This window comes from Pteronotus mesoamericanus, unplaced genomic scaffold (assembly GCF_021234165.1).
Source record: "Pteronotus mesoamericanus isolate MK-2021 breed Mesoamerican mustached bat unplaced genomic scaffold, CSHL_Meso_final scaffold_85, whole genome shotgun sequence".
Classification (NCBI taxonomy): domain Eukaryota; kingdom Metazoa; phylum Chordata; class Mammalia; order Chiroptera; family Mormoopidae; genus Pteronotus; species Pteronotus mesoamericanus.
The window spans coordinates 9,650,498-9,670,813 of NW_026555329.1; the positions used below are offsets into that span (position 1 = coordinate 9,650,498).

General features: G+C 38.4%; 1 pseudogene; it reads left to right on the plus strand.

Moving 5' to 3' along the window:
• Nucleotides 1–15,494: 15,494 nt before the first annotated feature.
• Nucleotides 15,495–16,144, plus strand: LOC129063053 (receptor expression-enhancing protein 5-like; annotated as a pseudogene).
• Nucleotides 16,145–20,316: the final 4,172 nt, after the last annotated feature.

The following is a 20,316-nucleotide window of genomic DNA, read 5'->3' on the forward strand; positions in this document are numbered from 1 at the left end:
CTATTCCAGAGAATGTGTAGTTCACGGTCATCATTATCAATATTTACTAAAATTTTCCCGCTGGACTTTCAAGGGCATAATGATGCACTCTCCCAGAATGTAGAAAGGAGAAGACTCATTTTATTTTCTTCTTCATATCTACACACAGCTATATCTAGATTCCTTCTACTGCTCTCTAGATTTCTTCTTCTACAAAAGTCTCAAGGGAAGCAATCTGGGATGGTGATGGCAGCTCTGTTCCATGATGTCTTCAGGGTCTTGGGTTCTTTGTAGCTGCCATTCTGCCATAGCTGGAGTAGGACCTTGTGCACACAGTCTTAGACAGCAGCATCTGCATTCTAGGTAGTAAGATGGAAGGGAAGCAAAGAGAGGAGAGGAGAACAGGAGAGATTAGCGATCTCTTAAGGAAGGTGCTCAAAAACTACCATAGGATAGTCAGCTTCCATCATATTGACTGGAACATAGAGAAATTACCACATTTTGCTGCAAGCAAGTCTGGGATACGTAGTCTTTATTCTGAGTGGCCAAATGCTAGCTAAAATTTCTGTTACTGTGGAGAAAAGGAAGGTGGGAGGGAAGCAAACTGTAGTCTGTGCTTCAGAGGCTTCTTTACCTAAGGAGGGTAAAGGGTAAGTACATATTTACACTCTTATCCTACTGGATTGTCTCTTATATAAACAAAGAAACTTTTGTCTACTCTGCCTTTCTGTTCTATATCCTTTTCATTCTTTTGGAAGAACATGAATGGATGGGATGGCTGGGCATGTGCATCCATTTTAAATGCTTTACCTCAACCCCACTGTCCATCTTTTATTGTTTTTGTGGATGCCTTTTTACTTACAGTAACAAAGAAAGATGTATAGGAAATGGGGAAGAAACCTTTGCTCTCTTTCTAAAATTGATCTTTGAAGCAGCACTGCTAGTTTTCTCAGCTTTTGTGTGCTCTAAAATTCTCAATGTGAATGTGAAAGAAATAGAGGCAAGTCTTCAGGAAAAGTTGGGACACTAACGATTCCTTTCCTCACATAACTAACAATTACAGCTCTTTAGATTAAGATCAAAGTATCTGACACATCATAGAAATTTCATACATGTGTGATGAATGAGCAGTAGGAGCAGAGAAGAGAAGGGAAGGGAAAGAGAAAAGAAAGGGAAGAAAAAGCAAAGACAGGTGTCAGAGAAGACAGAAGTGAGGAAAGGAAAGAAGGCCTCTAACAAACAATAATCTCTTCTTTGATACCCAAAATCCATCCAAGAGATTGGAAGGAAACTCCTCTGGCATGAAGCAGGAATCCAATGACTACTTATTGCCAAGCTCTTCCTCAGATGGAGCTAAAATCTACACCTCTAAAATTTCTCATCACTCTTGTCCTACCCTGCTCTCTCCAGAACCAGAAATTTAATTTCCATGTCAGGGTATATTCACTTTCAGCAAGTACTTTTTGGGTAGTAAAGGATCACTTCATTGGTATGTGTCTGGTTTTTAAGTGGCGATAATGTTTGTGTGTTTTATAAACAGGGACAATAATGTGTGTGCAAGTTGCCAAGCAAGGTTCAAAGGATGAAAATAGGTCACAGGAAAGCTCCCATCTCCTCAGAACTCACACAGTAGTTGAAGAGTCAGGTTCTAAAACAACAACAAAAACAATATATTAATGTATGCAAAGATCAAAAAAAGAAAGTAAATAAAAAATAATTTAATTTTGGTGAAGGGGCTCATAAAGTTGAATTCTTCACTGAAACATCAGGTCAATGTTTAGATCTTAATCGCTGCTCTCTGAGCCTCTCACGACTGCAAAAACCACGTCAGAGATTTCCATCATGCACTCTTTGGTATGTGCTCAAAATTGTCAGTGCAGGACAAAGGGATGTGGGTTGGGAGAAACCATTCCAGGAATGAGCGGGTACGAACGTAATTTACACTTCGGCATTTGTTCTAACAAAAATAACAAAGTTGTGAAAAGAAGCTTTATTTGTGTACAGTATAGCTAAGAGTAAATGATGCTGACAGAGAACAGTATACAGAGGTGGCCAGAGTTATTTACTGCTTTGTCATGATGAGGTATTAAGACCAAGTTGCTGTAAGTTTCAACAAAGCAGTTAAGGCCACAATGAATTTGAAAGTAATCATATACTTTCTTAATTTGGATCATCAAAGTGAGCCAAAAAATAATAAACTAGGCTTTGAAATCTTTCACTTTCAATATTCAAAATCTATAAAATTATTTTTAAGTGTTTTTTCAAAGATTTTATTTATTTTTAGAGAGAGGAGAAGAAAGGAAGAAAGAGAAGGAGAGAAACATTGATATGAAAGAGAAATATCAATCTGTTGCCTCCCATACCCACCAACAAGGGATCAAACCCACAACCTAGTTATGTGCCCTGACCAGGAATCAAACCGGCAAAATTTTGCCTTGCAGAACAATGCCCAACCAACTGAGCCAAACCAGTCATGGCAGAATCTATAAAATTATTTTATTATTCTTTCTAGATTTTCTAAATATGCATTTCTTTTTAAAAGTGCTCCCCACTCATGAGCGATTTCAATTTTCAATAAACTTTTTAGAATAATGCATTTTTTAGACATGTATGAGGGAGGACCCAAAAAACATTATCTTCTGGAGGGTGGGCCCATTGTAGTACAGGCTGCCCCTACTAGGTGAGCGTTCTAGGAACCCACATGTATCAGCATACCATCTGGTGTTGTGAGAGGCTGCATTTGGCTTCAATGAATTTTTTTTGAAGACTCTTTCAACGCATTTGTCCATTGCATGATGGGCGATTTACAAGTGCACCTGCCTAATCCACACTGAACATTCAGCAGTTTTTGACCAAAAAACGGCATGATCCCTGTGCCCCACCGCCCCTGTCCCCCAGATCTTGCTCCAAGTGACTTTTTTTGTTTGTTTCCCCCATGAAAACAGTCCTCAAAAGGAAACATTTTGCTGATGTGGAAGAGGTGAAACAAAAAATGGCAGAAGCACTAAAAGGCATCAAAATCGATGAGTTCAAAAACTGTTTTGAGCTGTGGAAAGAAACATCTTGATGGGTATATTGCATCAAATGGAGAGTACTTTGAAGGTGACTGAAGTGTAAACATGTAAGAATAAACACACAATTTTTTATAAATAAATTTTTGGGGGCTCCCAACTTGTAAATAGATTGTGATAAAGGAAAATAAAATACATTTATTACTTCAGGCAGGAGAAATAAAAATTCATGATCAGTGATTGTTAGACAAACTTCAAGCCATTAAAAGAAACAATTAACAACTGCTGATAAAATCAAGGTTTGTAAGGAACCAAAATGTTGACTCCTCTCATTTTTATGTCTTTGAGAAACAAAATTTCCTTCCAGCTGGGATAATATATCTTACTGCGATTTGCTTATTTTTTACAAGGAAATACAAAATTGAAATAATATGAGAAATAACAACATAACACCAGTTACTCTAGAGAAGTTATTCTTTTGTTTCCCAGTATTGCCCTACTTTTTTTCTATCAATCTGTCCTTCTGATAACCACATTTCTGTATGCAATATATAGAGACAGTCATGTATAATACTTCTATACATACAGTCATGCAATTAAATCTTTCTCTCACATACACTTAGATAGAGGATAGAGAAAAACATACTAGGCATAATCCTGCCTCTCTTCCTTATGGTTATGACTAGCTATGCCTTCTGAATTCTATTTTTAAAATTTTCAAATATGAGTGAATAAACCCAGAATATGATTCTAGTATCAAAGCATAGATCTTAATAGAATGGCACAATGTATCTAATAACGTATTTGATGTCCCTCAAAAAATACACTTTTAAAATAAAATCCATAGTCAATGAGTGGATCTTTGTTTTAAAGTTCACTATACAAATTCTTTTTCCAACCCAGCTGTTCACATTCACCAAATTAACCTGCTCCCAGAAGGCCTTGAGAAATTCAGATTGACTCAATCTCATAAAATTTTAGGGTAACTATATCACTGGTTGCTTTGTTTTGACTGCTGGGCTGACATACAGCAAAAGATGATTTATACTTCCTTTTCAATCAAGTTTAAAAAATCATTCAGACATCACTTTGTTTGGCTTTGGACTATGCTGCCACCTGTTTCTAACTGGTAAATTAGTTCCCCAGCGATGTGTTGTGGCTTCTCTCCATCCAGGGGGTCATCCTGAACAGTCTCCTTCACTGAGAATACATTTTACTGTTGAAACTTGCTCTATTTTCTGTGCCAAGAAAAAAAACCTATTTGAAACGGAGCCAATGTCTGATTCCAGGAAGAGGAAAGGATATCAAGAGTTTCTATGGCAATCGGTGGATGGAGCTGAATTAGGCAGGAAACCTCTTTAGAATGCTAAATGGTCTTGCAAAAACAGAGTGGTTGGAAATATCCAGGAAGTGTGTCACAGCAAAAAGAAAGAAATGGAGACATGAATACCTCCTTAATGTAAACTCTCTAACTATAAAATAAACAATCAAAAACTTGCCTTTGTCCCACAAAAATAAACTCCCAAACAACTGTCATCTCTAATCAAGTCCTTTGTTACAGTTGGTTTTAGTTTTTTAAGTCTTATCTCTTGTGAACAACATCATGTACGAACATAAATCCAATTGTTTAGGTAGCTAGGAAAAATAATTTCTTTTACATTATTGCTGTTAAATTTAGTTTGTGCACCCATTAATAATGAAAGTGCACAAACTTCATATTTCTTCACTGGTGACATCAGAAGGAACAACCAAAATTAATTTTCATGCAGAAGAAAGAAGAAATAGGTAAATTCCTTAGTTTAAAGAAAAAAAATGAACTTTTAAAAATAGGATTCTTCATGGTAATTTAGATATGTGATGGTTTAAAAACATTCTACTGCTTGAAGTTGAGAGAAAAGGGATAAGTCTTGAAATCCCAGAAAATAGAAGAGTTAGCATAAGGCAGGGGGTCTCACCTCCTTGCCAATTGCCAAAGCTTCACTATAATTTGATTGGAAATATGGTGTTTACCTCCAGGAGTAACTATTTCCCAAAGGTCTTCAGACCACCTAAATACCTTTTTTCTTTTTTTTTCCTCTGTAAGACAACTGTTGTTGTAGCAAACATTTCTAAAGCAGATTTACAATAAAAAAAAAATTAAACCATTCTTAAAAATTCATAAAGCACTGGTTTACCTAATATTTTGGTCAAATCACTACTTTTTTAAGTAAAATTACAGGGTCTCTCTTGATAACAAACACAAAATAAATTTAAGGTATCATCATAGAAGAGGAAGGCTTTATAGATTTTTATCTCATATATCTGGGTCTCATTTCAGAGTAAGCTTCAAAGTGTGGTCTCAATGCTTACTGTGTATAATAGAAATACGCCAGGGGTATATTTTCACACCACCTGCCTGATGTAAATTGGCTGGCACCGCTGTGCTAAGCTTTACCCCAATTTTTTGGAGCAGAAAGAGCTTTGCATTGTGCCCAATTTCTCTCTCTCTCTCTCTCTCTCTCTCTCTCTCTCTCTCTCTCTTTCTCTCTCTCTCTGTCATACACACACACAACACAGTGTTAGGTACAAGGCTGATATGAAGTACGTGTTATTGGAAATTTGACTCTTCTGGTCACTGGCCTTTGGGTCCTAGCTCCACCATCTTTCCCAGGTTGTTGGCCCAATTCCATTACATTCCCCAATCATTAATCTCCCTGGTGACAAAACATGACAAGATCTCTTTAAACATGATCTCTCAAAAATCTCCTTCAACTTGGGAAGTGTTTTCTGCATGCTAGGTAGAAAAAAAAACCAGGTGGTTTTCTTTGTCTGGGTTAGCAGACTGAGGCAAGAATTTGAGCGCAAGCGGTTTCTCAGGAAGTGATCCCAGGGAGGGCAGTGAAGGAATAGGGAAGTAAAACAGAGAGAGAAGGAAGCAATGCAGGGCGTCAATGAGAGATCACCACGGTGGGAACCTGGGCTCAGTCTTACTGAGAGCCTCTGAGAAGCTCTGTGGAACGCTGCTCAGAATGGTCCCAGCGATGGCAAGAAAGCTGGAGTGTTGAACCCCCAGCCCCCGCTCTTACTAGCTGACAGTCACTGCCGAGGCACTAATTCCTCACATCCCTGGCCTGCGCGTCTCAGACCCACCACACTCCATGGTCAGAGAAGGCTCCTAGGAAAGGAGACTCAGGACACTTCATTGATCCTGAACAGCTGAGTGACTCAGAAGCTCCTAACAGTTAATAATCCAAGCGCTTTCTGGTGCTAGGTAGCCACAGCGTGGTGTGGAGGCAAGTCTAGCAGAGCAGCCCAAGCCTTACTCCAGTAGCACCTTGTAAAGAGCACCGTTTTTTACCTGATCCCTGGAGACGACCGCACTGTGCCTGAGGCAATGAACACAGGCCCTTCAGACCCAAATGTCTGAATGTATTTCAAGGAAGTTTTTTGACTGAGAGTCATATAAAAACAAAAAAAGAGAGAGAGAGAAAGAGAGAGAGAGACAATACAGAATGAGAGCTGGGTAATTTTCCTGTATTGTTAATTTAGACATAAATATTCATATAAAGATTAAAATGAATGTAATGTGAAGTGGTGTTATTAACTTCTAAACAGTTCTCATAAAGGAATTAGAGAAACTGGTTTCACAGGGGGAAGTCTCCCATTTTAGTTCTTTCTGTTGTCTCGTGGTTCTTGCTTTCTAACTCTGCCCTCACCTGAATGGCTACATTCCAAGGTGCTGCTGTTCCTCCACGGGACCACATGAAAATGACTGCTTCTGTGATAAAAGGCTCTTAATAACAACTCCGGAGAAATCTGTGTCCATCTGTTACTGCTGAAAAAAAAAAAAAAAAAAAAAACAGGGTCTTATTGTAACACTGTTTCTAAAAAGTTACTTCTTTGATTACTTTTTTTTGCCCAAAAAAGTTGCTGCCTATTATATCTTAAGAATGATAATTCTTTATTAACATAACATTGCAACTCTCAACTCTGTCTTTCTGAAATACCCCAAGTTTTATTAATGAGATGGATTCTTTCCTACTTTTGGCTTTTACTGAGAAAGAGAATTTTCCAACATATTACCTCCATGTGCAGAAGTCTGCAAACTCTGAGGTAGTTACTGTGAATCCCTAGTCTATAATCTCTCTGATAATGCCCTTTGGAGCTGGTTTGCCTGAGGTTTTACTGTTTCACAGCTTCATGCTCACTAATATGTAGGTTAGGCTGGCACTGAAGAAAAGAGGTGAAAGAAATGGTGTTACTTATTCTGACCCCTCTAAAACTAGGAAATGAACTCTACCAAAAATAGTATCTGTGAATAGCACGTTAAAAAGTACCACACGGAGTAAGAACAGAAGTTAGGGCTAAAGCCCAAGTTTGCGACTTATTAGGGACCACTCTTCAACATGTGTGTTGGTGCTAACTGAGATGGCCTAGGCAAAGCATCCTCTATTGTATCACATTAGAGGCTCTCAGCAAATAGTAACTCCCTTTCCCCTGCCTCCAAAATCTTAGCTGAAAAAAGTATGAGCTTAGGGAGTAGAAGAAAAATGTTCAGCTGAATAGGAATGGTTGCGTGCATTTTCATGCTGTGGTACTTCACTGAAAATGAATCCTCATGCTACATTCTGTTTGGAAAGCAAGGTATATTTCCCTTAAAAAGGATTTTAAGTTTGTTTCATGCAATCCTCATTTTATATATTAGAGCTCAGATTTAAATATAATTTACATAGTTTTTCCTGCTATTTCCCAGAAGCCCAAAACCTTACCTCTGGAAGACAAAGTAAATCGATGTTTAGCAATATAGCCTTTTGTATTTGGTTTCACAGTAAATATTAAGGTGGTAGAAAAGTAAAGATAGAGCCACATCCAGAGTCTGAATTAGTATCGTCTTTGGTAGGAGTAAACCAGACTTGACTTAGTACACTTAACATAAACAACCACCCTCTTGGTTACCGTAAGTTAAGTTCCTCATATTTTCTATAGTCTTGGAGTTTCAAAAGCACTTTCCCACATGTTGTTTTTTAAAAATCTCATCTTCAAAGCCAAGAAATGAAGAAAGGATTAATATCACCATTTTACAGATAAAGAAATTGAGGTTCACACAATATACATGTTTTGTGCCAACTGTCACAGCAAAGAGAGTGGATTAAATGTACACCCCTGATTTAGCCTTCAGTTACCCCCTTTTTTCTGTAATAATATTTGACAGCATAGGTTGGGACAGGCAAACAGACTGGTTGCAGCCTCCATTTAAGCCTAATTCCCTTACTTTAGACAACAGGAAAACCACACAGGGACCATTGCTTTCAATTTGTAACTCACTCTATCATAATAATGTTAATATAATCAATCCTATAGAAAACCTCACAGAAAATCTCAAAATAATTTTAATGCCAGAAAAGTATGTAGCTCAACCACATAACACCTCAATCTCAATCACAATTTGACCAAAAAAACCAAAAAACAAAAAAAAAAAGTCAAAAAGCAGATTCCTGTAAGAGGTATGAGGACACAAGTGCTAGAGAGCTATGTAGAATGGTTATACATACATATATATATATAACCTTTTAAATTTTAAAACGTTGTTCCTAAATAGTTATTGAGAGAACATGGAAGAGTAAGAAGGCAAGCATAAGAGATACAATGGGCATCAGACATGGTATGGAAGGGAACAGTGAGAACGAGTTAGGCTTGCACATCCCAATGGGAAGACCTTCCATTGGTTTTCCAACAACCAAAGTTCCAATCCACTAACTTGCAGGTGTTCAAGGTTATTGGATTGAGATTGGGCAGTTGCCACATTATAAGCTCTTTTCACTCTCTGGTCATTTCCATTGAAAACAAGAGGAAAGGGAAGTGGCTGATGCAGCCACTCTTCCATGGCTAATCACGCCAGTTAGGGGCCAACGAGGGGCGCAAGGAAGTTTTCTGATTTTCCCATAGAAAGTGACCTTGTGTCAGCAGCTTTCTCTCTAATCTCATTCTTTTAGGAAACACCCCCTCTCTCTTCCTGTCCCCTTTGGGATGCAGGGGAATATTTGCAGTCCCCATCCTCAAATTTAAATAACAAAACAAATCTGATTTGAAAACAAAGTAAATCACAGAGACTGGTTTTCACAAAAGCAATTTCAAGGTGCACCTCAGGCCAAGTTCTCAAAATTATACTTCACTTGGGTAATGTTATAGAAGAGACATGGGCAGTGGAGGACAACAAGAGTTCAGAGAGCATGGGCTATGGAGCAAATGCCCACATATTCCTCAAAGTCCATGGAGTGCATTAGAACGAAGCATCTACTGCAATGTGGTTGATATCCACTCTCTAAGGGAAAAATGGTCCATGTGACGCTTTATCCATTGAAAACCCAAGAATCTTTGGAAATCCTATCAACAGGCTGGCATCTGCCCTTGTGCAGGCACAGAATCTGTGTTCTCAGCTCTCTCCCTCCTTACAGTGGCCAAGAGAGCCAGGAAGACCCCTTTCCCCATCTGGTACCTGAATGGGAGTATGTTCTGTGGAAGACAGTCGCAGCTGAGGACCAGTTAAAAACGCCCCCAATTGAGTTACTTATGCTAAACCCCATGTCACCAAACTGAGACTTAATTACAGTGTCTTTGGCTTTCTCAGAAATAAAATCTTAAACCAATCAATCAGGAATCACCTAATTAGTACTAGTTAATGTAAGATGCCTTCCACAGCCTTGTCTTCCCCTAAAGGAAAGGCACTCTATAATAACTAGCTGGTCCCACTCCCTTCTGCCTATAAAAGTCTCTCATTTTGTACAGTGCCTTGAAATGCTACCTGGTTCCTGCATCATTGAATAAAGCCAATAAGATCTTTAAATTTTACTCGGTTGTATTTTGTTTTTTAACAGTCAGGATCCCAGAGTCATGGTTGCCCCTATAATTATCTGTACATCCCACAGAAAACCTAAAAAGCAGTTGTGGTGTTTGGGAGAGCACTCCCTAGAGCAAGATTCTGGAATACATTGAAAATGACTGTAGTTTAGTTGACTAAGACTTTCCCTCAGTCATATTTCAGTCAGTTGCTTTTGAGCACATGGAAGCCTTCAGGATAATACTCTATTTACAATATAAATCTAATTTTCCTTATTAGCTATTCTGTTTTTCTTGACAAATTAACATTTGATAGACTTGATAATTCTATTTAGAGACTTTGTTATGGGAAAAACAACCCTGGATAAATGACTAAATTCCCTAAGCTTACTTCAGATATAATTATTTGATATAAGATACAGATTGCTTTGGCATTTTAATAAATGGGATTAAGGTTTGTAGGATTCACTCTCTCATTAACAAGAAAATAGCTGAGAGCAAATGAATTGAATCTAAGGCTCCTTTGAAATACTGAGTGCCCAAGAAATACATTACTGACTGGAAAGTTCCTTGGGCCTCTCTTTGTACACATCAGCTCTACACAGAAGATGTATTCTGATATAGAAAAAAAAAAATGCACTGTTTTTATTATCTCAGACTACATCTCTAAGCAGGGCTAAACAGAAAGAATTCTAATGTCACTTCCTGTCTCCCTGGGTTAGCTCAAATACTTCGGCAATGACCACAAACTAGATGGTGTAGATTATAAAACTCTAGCAAGTGTAGGCCAGTGGATCCTGTTTCAGTTTGAAAAAGCAAAGTGCCACTAATCTAATTAATAAAGTTCAGCTTCCCAGGTCACTGAAGGAAAATGTCTCTGCGGAGAGATTTAGACATGATAGAATTAAGGCCTAAGTCTCTCCAAGTCAATGTTTTGTGGACCTCTAAATCAGGAAAATAATTAGAGATCAGCAGAAATCCATCTATAGTGTAAATGTGTTTGCAAGACATTTGATAGGGCATTGCTTTCTCCACCACTCTGTGAACAAACTAAGAGTATTTCCACACAAGAATCTTTATGTACGGCTTTCTTCGCTGTTCTGTTAAAGCCATACGCTTCCACCTAACCCAGATCCCACCTCTTTTGTAAAAATGTTTCCAGTCTAAGATTGTTTTGTTTATCGTAATCCCCACAATACCCACTCACTGTTTAGTTTATTATTTGCTATCTTGTATTTATTCACTCACTCACTCATCCAATCAACAAATATGTACACAAACTTACAGTCTGCTGAAGTTCCTAGGTGTGCAATGGCGATCAAAACACAGGCAATACTGCCATTGTGGAGCTTAAAATGTGTAAGTTCTATCAAGAGGGAAAAAACAAACAAACTAGGGGGCTGTCAAGGAAATGACATAGGAGATGCACTTTAATTGAGTGATAAGGTATGACTGGTGGTAATAGACACCTGAGAGCTGTCCACTAGCTCATAAAGACCTTTCCTACGTCACGGTAATACCCTACATTATGAAAACAGCCTTCCCAAAGCAGAAACCAAAAATCCTACTCTACAGGATGAAAACCTGCCATGCATTTTTAGATTCCTTACACTGTCTCCTTCCTTCTAAAGGCACTATCCACTGCTGGTCCTTGTCACTGCCCTGAGATGAAGTGCTGGCCCACATGGTCCACATCACTGACATGTTAAAACTATCAAGCCTACGTTGCTTTTCCACATGCTCAGAGGAAATGCCACAGTGCCAGGAGTGGGATCCAGCTTCCTGAACAGCCACCAAGTGGGCTGAATCATACAACTTGATGACTGAAGGAGCTGGCCCACTGCGAGGTTGACCTGGCCAATAAGGAATGGATATGAGAGGAAACTCCACAGATAAATTTCTCCTCCTTTTTCCCGTCTAAGGGCATCAGTTCCTCTTTTCGGTTTCTCTGGAGAACAACAATAAACCAATGGACACATGTGCAAAGTAGGAACCAACACAGAAATGCATCAAGCACCTTCTCTGCTTCCACTTTTTTTCTAACATCGCTCCTAAATTTGTACCTCTCAAATAAAATGGCAGCATGTTAATCTTCATCTCAGGCTCTGCTTTCTGAAGTACCTGGCCTTGGAGACTTACATTCCCCAGCCTCCTTTGCAGATATAGATGGACATATTTCCAGGTTTCATGACTCAGCTGCACCTGAGATTTGGATGCAGATAAAAGCAATATGAGTGAGTGGCCACTGATGGGGACATCTTTTAGCATGTGCTGTGGTGGGGATAGCAATATGGGTCTTCTGGAATCCAGATCCATGAATGACCAGTACCCACATGGGACAGGAGCAGCTGTGACGTTTTTGCTAGAAAGTCCTGTGGGGTACTAGATATAATCCTAGCTATATCACTAGTCTCTGCAATCAGTAACCCTAGGTCTTTACTCTTTTTGAATAGTCTATAATTTGATATTCTATAATAAATTTCTCTGCTTAAATTTGCGGCTGAACATTCTGACCAATAGAAAGTTGATTCACTGAACACCCATTTTGAATCTTCTCTTTTCCCTGCTATCTTCAAAAAGAGAGACTAAAAGGTGAACTAACTAAAGTTCTATTCTCCTTTGCAGCTAGTGGTATCCCTGTGCTCTGTATAGTGTAGGCCTATAAGATAGAGAGGGAATTTCATGTGTAGAGCTTCACTTTCTGAATAAGAAGAAAAGAACTTGCCTTCACACTTTCTTCTTATTCCTCCCTTAAAGGCAAATGTTATATCTCCTGCTATGGCAGTCATCTTGCAATCATGAGAATATAGACCAAAATTTTAAAGATGGCAGAGGGAAAAGGAAGAAACTTACAAATTGGCAAGAAAATGAATTGGTACTCATGAGTTACTGCACCATCTTTGGAATATCTACAGTAGCTTTATGTGTGGTAGACTAAATTATAGCCCCCAAAAGTCCATATTCTAATCCCTGGAATCTGTGAATGATACATTGGAAAGCGTCTTTGCAGGTGTGATTATATTTAAGGATTTTGAGATGAGAAGATTTTCCTGAATTACCTAGGTGCACCCAATGTGACCATGAGGGTAATTATAAGAGGTAGGCAGAAGGATCAGAATCAGAGAGGGAAAATGTTAGGATAAAAGCAGAAGTCACAGAGGAAACAAGAATCTAAGTCACTGGTTTTGAACATGGAGGAAGGGTCCCTGAGCCAAGGAATGCAGACCACCTCTAGAAGCTGGAAAATTTTTCAAAATACATACTATTCCATTTCCCCACCTTCCCCTTCCCTTCCTTCCTTTTTTCCTTTCTTCCCCGTAAGAATACTCACAAGGACACCAAACACACACATGGACTCATACCTACACACAGTTCTTTGGGGCTCTCAATGTCTAAAAAAAGAAAAACTGTACAACAAAAAAATAATGTTTAATGAAGTATTTATCTTCAAAAATTATACACATCCACAAAGAGAGGATATGGCAATAATTTTTAGACAGTGCTCTACGTTGTATTTGAGATGATAAGATCCATAAACACACCTCAGTCCAGATTTACCCTCTTAGCCAACATGGCAACTAGCGAGAAAGGTATTGGTCACTTATGCAGGAGGAAGTACTGCTGTTGTCAGCAAGTTCACTGGGCACTAGAGTCGAAACATAGGCTGTCATACACCGATCTCAGAGATTTCCTGAGACAATGGAGGCTTGATGACCAGGATCCCTCAAATGGGATCCTGACTTAAATTTTACCAGTATACTTCCACATAAAATATTGTCCACTGATATGCTGCTATGTTTATATAACTAGGACACAGCTTCGGTTAAATACATTTCAATCATTAGTTATTTGTCAAGACAGTTTAGCCAAACTTCTTTTGAATTAACATTACTTTGGAGATTAATCTTCCATATTATATGTTACTTGCCTTTTTAATTCACACAAATAATTCATCAGTGGGGAAGTGAAACATTTATTTTTAACTCAATTTCCCAATCCCCAATGTAGGAGGAGTAAAACCAAGGAAAAGGAAATTTTTCCCTTGTTGCTTTCTAGTTTTTACCCTCTATTGTTCTCCAAAAATAAGTCAGTCCATTTCAATAGACACAGAAGAGAAATATAACATTCTTGTCACCAAGACAAGAAAATCTGGTCATAAAATTAATCTTGAAAACAAACACTGCCAGTTATATTGATTAGTACAGTTGAAGAACCAGAAATCCATTTGGCCTGGCCTCAAAAGTCAATGTCTGGAAAAACAATAATAATCAAAATTCTAACCCATGGATTCTGGCACAGTAAAGTGTTTCTTAAGACTGCTTATGCTAATTACATTCAGATGCATCAACATTATGATATTATTAAAAGTGAGAGGAAAAAAGTCAAGTCAAATTCCATTATCACAAATGAGGTTTCGTGTCTCCATGCTTGAACAGTTAGCTTGTTCATTACACATAATTGTAATTTCAATGATAGGTTAAATTCCAGGACAGAGATGAAGAATCTTAATGGAGGCAGCAATGTCCCTCTGAAATATCTGTGTACTGAATGTGGGATATGGAAATGAAGTATCATAATTCACAATTGAAATGTATGATATTTTGAACAACTGATGAGTTATTACACAGGTAGACTGGTAGAAAACAGATGTGGTAAAATGGTATTCTACTTATGCATTGTAGTAAAAAGCAATAGAATGATATTCAATAAAACCCATATCTCAGTAACAATGAAAAAAATATCAATGGACATGATCTTGCACAGATACAGACATATACTCAAGTAGAGCCCTTTTTGAGAAGTTCTGAAAATAAGGCATTCAATGTCTCAGTAATATTCTACCATGTTGTTCTGACCCTTTAAGACTCATTCAGTTTTGAATGAATCTATGCCACCCAGATATTCATCATTCACTTATGTAAAAGGAAAAGATTACTAGGTTTCCGGATAGAGTACATGAGTCTTGGCCTTAAGTTCCATCTTTAACTATGTAAGGTAATTATTATAAAGTCCTTGTGTTATTGAATTGTATTGAATTAGGGTAGTTTGCCAACTGTAATACAACTATGCATATGATACAAACAAGTCCATCATAAATCTGTCCAGTTAGGCATACTGTACAATCAGACTATACATATTTTTTAAAAAGTATAAAAAAGATTTAGGGGGTAGTGGCACTTGAGTTGCATCCTGAAGGGTACTTAGGACGTAAGAAGGTCCAGCGTAAACAAACTCAGCCAGTTCATTTAACTTGATTAATATTTATAACCAATCTAATATCAATAATGAACAAAATAATGCAGAGAAAAAATATATTCAGGCTTAACTTATTTGTGTCAATTATCCACAGATCACCTTTGCTTATGTGACAACATGACATCTTTATGTATCTTCATTGTCTCCAGGACTCTTTATGCAATTAACTAATTTTAGCCATTTTGCTAAATTAATTTATAAAAACATTTAACCCTCAAATCACCTGTTTTCTGCATCATTTTTGTGTAAACACCCTTCCTAAACACCTTTGGTAATTTCTAAATTTTTGTGAAGAAATTCAGAAAATGTTCAGCCTTGCCCACCAACGCCCATCCAGCTCCGCCAGTCACCTCCCGCCCCACCCCCACCCCCAGGCGGCTCTGCAGCACCCTCTCCAGGTGCTGCCCAGGCGGCCGCCGGACGGTCCCTGCCATGTCCGCGGCCTTGGGACAGAGGTTCCACCGGTTCCTGCACAGAGAAAACTGCATGACCGACCTCTTTGCCAAGCCTGAGGCCAAGACCGAACCGAGGCTACATCGCGCTCCATGTCATCAGGCTGGTGGCCTTGTACCCGGTGTTCGGTAACGGAGCTTCTCTCCTCTGCAACCTGATAAGATCTGGCTACGCAGCCTGCATCTCGATTAAAGCCACAGAGAATCCCAATGAAGCAGGTGCCACCCGGTGGCTGACCCCCAGGTGGTGTATGGTGTGTTCAGCATTGCCGAATTCTTCTCTGACCTCTTCCCGGCGCGGTTCCCCTTCCACTACATGCTAAACTGCGGCTTCCTGCTGTGACGCGTGGCCCCAAGCCCTTCTAACAGGTGGAACTGCTCCACAGGCGCATCATCCCTCCTTTCTTCCCGGAGCAGAAGTCCCAGGTAGACAGTGTGGTGAATGACTTGACGGACAGAGCCAAAGAGACTGCAGATGCCAAAACTAAAGAAGCCAGGAAAGCTGCTGTGCATTTTACTGGGCAATGAAAAGAAGAGCGCCTAAACTACAGGCTGGATGAAGCCTGCCTTCTCCATCCCTTGGCATTAGAGCCTGATGCTGTGTTAGGGACTGTGGTATCATCATTTTAATAAGGTTACCTTGGAAACGTTTTTGATATCATAAAAAATGGAATGTGTCATATTTTTCGCTTACTTTTACTGTCTATATACAAAGGGATTATTTTCATTTAAATGTAATGCAATGGGAAGTATCCAAATTTTTGGAATATATATCTTGCCTCTGGGTAGGAAAAGACATATGTTACCATCTTTCAGGAAGTCTAAACTTAAAATAAAATTATATACCTCAATGGCTTTGTACTTTAAAAAAAAGAAAAAGAAAGTTTCAATTTCATGCATCTTGCTAGATTATTAGAGCCACACACATAGTCTCTATTTACAATCCCCTATGCAATTTATTTTACAGCATTGAATTCCAAAGGCTACCTTCAGGACTTTATAAGGCCAGCCATATGAATATTACTACATTTGTACCTATTAAAGGAAAGCTGTAGATTATACACTTCATATGTATACTGCAGATATCCACTATATTATACCATGTCTTTATTGTAATAAAGATACAAAGGAAATGTTTCTGTCAAGGTTTAGCATATGGACATCTCTGCTTCTCATGAACAAAAGGTTTCTTTTATGTTATAATCACCATGAATCTAAATACAGATCATATCTCCCTCTTTAAAAAAAAGGAATGAAAGATACACTATATATAGACCAATATCTCATAAATGACAGATGGTCAAAATATTTTACTCTACCATATTATATTAGAGTAAGTTCAAATTCCAGCCAGCTAAACTCTACAACAGGGATCCACTCCATGTGACTAATCACAAAAGTATCCTCACTGAATACATGAAAACTATTTTTTCTTCCCCTGGATCTTCAAGAGATCAAGAATCTGCTTTACTAGCAGCCATTTATATAAGTTGTCAAATTAATTGAACTAACATACATCTCCCCACAAATCATCTATTGTAGGAGACTGGGGGCCCATTAGTAATTTTTCTCAAATAATATCAGAGGGCATATTGAAAAAAATTATTTGGAAACTTCTAGTATCAACAGATGATGAAAAGCTAGTCATTTATGCACTAATTTTGAGATATGTGTTCTGTTTAGACTTTCTGTTTCTTGGTTTCAGACCATGACTCATTTTAATAAGCTACCATAGTTAGCTAAGAAGTCCAGCACGAGAATTGTTTTATTAGAGCTTCCAGTAAGACTGACAGGAAGGTGACGCCTGGAGGAGATGGAACTTGCAGCTGGCCCCACAGTCTCAGTCCTCACATGAGATTTTCCAAGTGACACACCTAGACCAGGAACCTTGGCTGCGAGTAATGAAAAGCCTTGATGTTGGATGTGGAGTCTGGCTACCTAGGTTGTCTTCCGGACAAGCCCCTCAAAGACCTGTGCCAATTTCCTCAAGTGTGGGTAGATACATTAAAAAAATGAATAAGAAATGCATTCCATGACTAGAGGTACAGTAGGGAAGCAAGAAAATGGGGTCACCTTGGTTTGTGATTCACAAAGAAGATCAACACATGATGAGAGGACACGTACCACCAATCTCTGCACAACCACAGCTGGAGCAGAGCAGAGAACTGCTGTTTGCCAAAGTGGTGGTACAGGAAATGTGACCTGAATGCAGCTGGCAGAAAAGGGGATGGCAATGAAAAACAATTGGGAGAAAATGTGCGAATGTGCCGGGAAGTGAAACCCGAGTCCCCTTAGCCAAACAGAAGTTGATTTGTAAAGTCAGAGAAATGATCTTACCATTATATTATGCCCCTATTCACTAATTGTACCCATAGGCTAATATAGAGTTAGGAAATGTGCTTTATACAAGGATATAAATGGATAATAGTTTGCCAAAATAAGGACTTTATCATCTATCACTGTGAGATTCACATTAATGTTAGAGTTCCAGAAGCAGATAAAGGACTTAAAGATAGCAGAGGGAACCGACACAGAAAATGAAAGAGTATGGTGTGTGCAAGGCACATGACACTTCTGCAGTGACTGGAACATACAGTGAATAAACTGGTAAGACGGTATTGGAAAGGGAGGTTAGAGTCAGGTTGTAGAGCATATTGTAGACCAGGCTTTAGGGCTTAGATTTGTTCTTAGGGAAAATTGGAAGACATTAAAGATTCCCAAGCAGGAGAATACACCTACTGTATTTGTGTCTATAAAATAATGTAACTGATAGTTTGGTGAGTGGAGTTGAGCTGATGGTAGGCAAGAGATGTAAAGGACCTCCTCCAAAGACTAGACTGAGGATGAGGATGAAAGAGCAGATCTGAAAGATATGTGATTTGACAGAAGCAAAAGGACGTGGCAACTGATTGAAGCTGGAAGGTATCCTCAGGTGCTAAGAAAAAGTCACTCATTAAATATCCAAGAGAATTTCTTGAGAGCATTCCACCAGCAACAATGCTTGTTGAGGAGGATAAAATGGCGAACCCAACTGAATGTGCCCCTTGTGCTCTTAGAAAACAGTGGGGAAATTAGAACAATAGTCACTTATTTAATAATCACTCAAATTGTGCATTGTTCCAGCCTCCGATAAGTTCTAAGGAGGAAAAGTCAGTTTCAAAACAGCTTGTGAAAAAGAAACTTGATAGAACTTCTGTGAGGAATTACCGTGAGATATGTAGGATGCTTCAGAGTTAACTGAGTGAAGGGACATCAGAAAATGCTCCAGGCAGGAAAAGAACACGAGCAAGGTCCTGGAGAGAAGTAAGCCTGGCACAGTTTAACTTTAAGAAAGATTTTAGCTGTTTGCATGATAAATGGTGATGCTGTAAGACAAAACAGAAAAAGACAAGCCAACCTAAGGACAATGACAAAAGAAAGTAAGAAAATGTGTTGCATTGTTGGACATGTTCGGCTTAAAATGGCTGCAAAATACTGGGTTAGTTGTCCAGGGCAGGTGGACAAGGCTGGAGCCTGAAATTTTGGATTCATCAGCGTCCACATGTTACTTTGATTCATGGCTTAGTGAAGTTGCCCAGGGAATGTATGGAAGAACAAGAGGGTCAAGAAGGAAATGCCAAGGAAAAAACCAATAATTAAAAAATAATCAAAGTAAAAAGAGGATATAAGAGAGACTGGAGAAAAAGTAGTCAGAAAGACTAGAAGAGGGACACAAGAATGGAATCATGGAAACCAATGGCAACACTTTTCACAGGGGGAAAAGATGGCCAGTTGGGTGACATGTCACACCCTGAGCAAATAAGATGTACTATAAAGAGTCCATGACTGGGCAAGTCAGAGATCAAAATAACCTTATCAAACAAAGTTTCAGTTCAGGAGAGTCAGGAAAATTGTTGAGGAATAAAAGGGAAAGTTCCATGCATATTAAAAAAAAATTGTTTAATTTCTATAGCACCTAACTGCCCTTAAATTATGTTTTTTTTTTTAATTATAAACAAAGCCTCTGCTACCTTTGCTAAAAACTGAGGTTGCAAAGCCAACTTCCCTGAATGGTTAGATGCTTGATGTGGGACAGTTTACAATTTTTAAAACTAGCCTGAACTTTTTTTTTTTTTTTTTTTGGTTTTGGCTCGGGAGACAACTCTGGTATAACCTGAGAGAACAACATTTTTGTTTTGTAATTCCCTTGTAGAATCAAATTTGATTTTCAGAAAGGCAAATGTTATATGTGTGGGTAGGATACCATCTCATACATACAGCAGATTCCAAGAAAGCATTCTGTGGTATGGGTGGTTAGGCAAATACTGTTCCCTAAGTCGTGGTACTTTCCACTGGACTTTTGCCTTCTAAGTCTGAACTTGCCTATTGGGGGAAGCAAAGAATGTAGTAAAAACATGTGTCAGCAAGTGTATTCTTATTTCAAAACCGTACCAAAGAACAAAATATATAGGTCTTATGACTTTGATTGTATAAAAAGTAAATGACCTCACAAACTGATTGGTTAACACAAATGCAAAGGATTTAAGAAAAGGATTTTCTTAAAAAAGTAAAATAAAATGATGTTTTTCCAAGGGATGATGTACTCCTATAAAAATATATTTTAGAAGTATTTAAAACTACACATGCCTCTTAATTAATGTGTAAGTTTAAATTAAGTTAAAAGGACTAATTTTCCTCCCTGTTACCACCAGGCATTAGGTACACAGATGCACACAACACATATATAAACAAAAAAGCCACAGAAACCAAAAAAAAGCTAAGAGTCCATACAGAGCTCAGTTGGTCTTCAAGCTAGTGACAAA